Below are 3249 nucleotides of genomic sequence, written 5' to 3' on the forward strand. Positions count from 1 at the left end.
CTGATGTTTCATACATCCAGCTTTAGTCTTCCCTTTGGGTTAAGGGCAGGAAGGTTCCATTAAAATCCAAGTGTGTGTGAGCTAAGAGGGGTAATACATTAAGGCAAGACAAGCATTTAAGTATATGCTATGTGCCAGGAACTGTCCTAAGAACAAATACAAGCAAGAAGACAGTCTCTGTCCTCAAGGAAATTACATTCTTTTTTTCCCCTTTGGTGATCAATTCCCTTTATAACATATAAAAACTGAACAGTACAATGATCCAAAACTAGACATCCTGATTCCCCATGGACAAAAATAACAAGTGACAACATCATCATATTATAATTAAGTCAGTAAATGGAACAGTGACCTTTTGGATACCTCCATACTCCAATTCCACAGTGTACATGCTGGAGGTATTGAAGCCAGCCTGGGAGTATGGGCCCTGACCAAGACAGATTTTTAGGTACTTAGTTTGAGGAACTTACATTCTAATGGGTGAAAGAGCATGCATAAGGGAACTGAAAAGGGAACAGGAAGAGTCAAGAATTGAAGCAAGAGGGGTGTTGGGGAGCTGGGCCCTTCTCAGAAATGGAGACGTTGGAAGAAATCCATCAGTGAGAGAAGAGGCAATTCCAGGATGAGACTGCAGGTGAGATATGGCAGCAAAGTCTAAAAAGTTGGAAGCTGAGGTCAGAAGGGATTATCCAACATTAACACCTTATTGTGAAAGTTTGTTAGATTGGCTTATAGAAAGCAAAACAGAGAGAAAAGGTAGATTTTAACGAGAAAGCAGCTGTCAGCAAAAATTCAGAGCATTGGGTCACTTTCATGAGTACAGATTTAAAGCAAGAAGGGATATCAAAGGCTTTCTGTTCAGGCTCTATCATTTTACAGAGAAGGAAATCAAAGGCTAGGGAGGTTTGGCAAGTTGCCTAACGTTACATGGCATTTATAAGAGCTCAGGCGCTAGGATTCTAGGTACTCTGGATATTAAGAGAACAGAAAGAGAGCACTGGGACCCTTCGGAAAGTTGGCAGAGGTATCCCAGGTACCCAGCCCTCACAAATTTTGCTTATTTTAAACTTTGCTAATTTTGCTTACTTAGAAGAAGTTTACATGGTAAAATGGGAAAAGCCCCACACCTGGTTTCAGGTGAAACTGGGTTAGAAACCTTCCCTTGAAGATGCTTGCTAGATGAAGAATAATTGGCAAGTCACTCAACCAATCTCTAAGGCTCAATTTGATAATTTCTGAAATGGGAATGATAATACCTAAATGGCCTACAGCAGAGAGCTGTGAGGATCAAATGACAAACTACTGTGTAAACCAAGAAGTAATCTGTCAGTATCAGCTGTTATATTCACATTTTTCCCCAGAGCCTTGGACAATAAGTACCCACATGTACAGTAGAAACAGCATAGACACAGGTTGTATCTTGTACAAAAGCTTGCAGAGGTAACAAATTCTTTTCTTTCATTGAAATTTCATCATCATAAATAGTGTTCGTTTGGGGGAGGGCTCAGCATTCAGCACTTCTTGATCTGAGGAACAATAGAAGGTATCAAAGTTTTTCCCACAGTTCCCCGCCATCTTCTACCACCCCCTGAGCTTTCATTAAAATTTTTATTGGCTCTCCAAAAAAGTCAAGGGATCAAGCCAAATAAAATTAGGTACTTTTGAAACTCAAATGAAGCATTATTCATCAAATTAGGCAGATTCTGATCTGTCTGGAAAAGTTTAGGTGTGGTCTAGTCTGACTGTCTGTAGAGGAATTAAATGATTTCTCAAAATCGTCTTCCATTCCTATGGTTCTGTTAATTTCTGACTCAGACATAAATTAGCAAGAGGGATGACTAACAAAATTATGGTATGTGAATGTGGTGGAACATCATTGTAGTATAAGAAAGTAAGAGGAATTCAAAGACATCTGGGAGGGTTTGTACAAACTGATACAGCACCATCCATCAGCCAGAATTTATTAAATGCTTTCTATATGCCCAGACACTGTGTCAAGCACTGGGGTTATAAAGACAAACATAGGCCTTGCCCTCAGGGAGTTTATAGTCTACGTAGAGATGTCACACCAACAATACTCCCTAGTGGGATTGAAGTCAAGATCACACAGTTATGAAACATCACAGGGAGGATTTTAATCCAAAGGGAGGGATGGAGGAGGAAAATCCCTTTTTCTCCTCTACCATGTCACAGAACTAAAAGAATTTTTATATACATATATTATATTTATATATTTTATATTCTATATATTTGTGTGTATGTATATGTGTACATATAGATCTACAACAATGTAAATGAAAAGATCTTTAAAAGCTCATTGAATCTTGGAGAATGAAAAAACAAGTTCTGGGGTCCGAGGGAAGAAACACCAGAACTGTTGTCCCTGATAGCAGAGGCAGGGATACTGCCAAGACAACAATGTACATAATGTCAGACAAGGTTTCTGTATCTGATGCTTGTACTCAGTTGTTTTTTGGTCACAAGGAAGGGTTTGAGGCAAAGGAGAGTGGAAAATCACCATGATGTAATGGCAATAGGTTAGGTAAAATGTATTTTAAAGAAATAAGAGGCAATAAGGTGGCGTAGTAGACAGAGCATTGGGCCTAGATAGAGTTAGGAAGACCTTGACCTCAGACATTAGGTGTCTTACCCCGGGTAAGTCACTGAACCCTATTTACCTCAGTTTCCTCATCTGTAAAATGAACTGGGGGATGTGGCAAACCACTCCAATATCTTTGCCAAGAAAACTCCACGGACAATATGGTCACAGGGTCATGATGAGTTGGACAAGACTGAACAATAACAATTTTAAAGAAAATAAAGTGAGATCAGTCATTATGCTTTGCTTTTTGGCAACCAGATACTACAGCAGTCATTCTAACTCCTAAAAGAACATACACTCCTTTCTACATTCCTTCTGTTAGTCATAAGATTGATTTCACCAAAAACTTCATGGCAGAATCACTATGATTCTTCAAAGGCTTTTCAGGTTTTCTTCTGTAATTCAATCTACTATTTCATTCCAGTTACAAATGAACATTGGTGTAACAGCTGTTGCATGTAACAGGGAACTCAATCCCGTTCAGAAACTCTTTATAGATGAGATCAGAGAATATAATTCTAAGAGAGAGGCAGCTGCAGGACCTACTGTTATTCTTTCAGAATAGTAGCAAAATCTGAACAGGTAACTTTTCTTTTCTCCCCTTCCTTCCTTCCTTCCTTCCTTCCTTCCTTCCTTCCTTCCTTCCT

General features: G+C 39.1%; 1 pseudogene; it reads left to right on the forward strand.

Annotated features, from left to right (window-relative positions):
* Positions 1 to 2966: 2966 nt before the first annotated feature.
* Positions 2967 to 3249, forward strand: part of LOC138149774 (ATP synthase-coupling factor 6, mitochondrial pseudogene) — a 1086-nt pseudogene continuing 803 nt past the window's right edge.

Source organism: Petaurus breviceps, unplaced genomic scaffold, assembly GCF_028583685.1.
Source record: "Petaurus breviceps papuanus isolate PSGF00001 unplaced genomic scaffold, PetGlider_PUasm1.0 90849, whole genome shotgun sequence".
Lineage (NCBI taxonomy): Eukaryota > Metazoa > Chordata > Mammalia > Diprotodontia > Petauridae > Petaurus > Petaurus breviceps.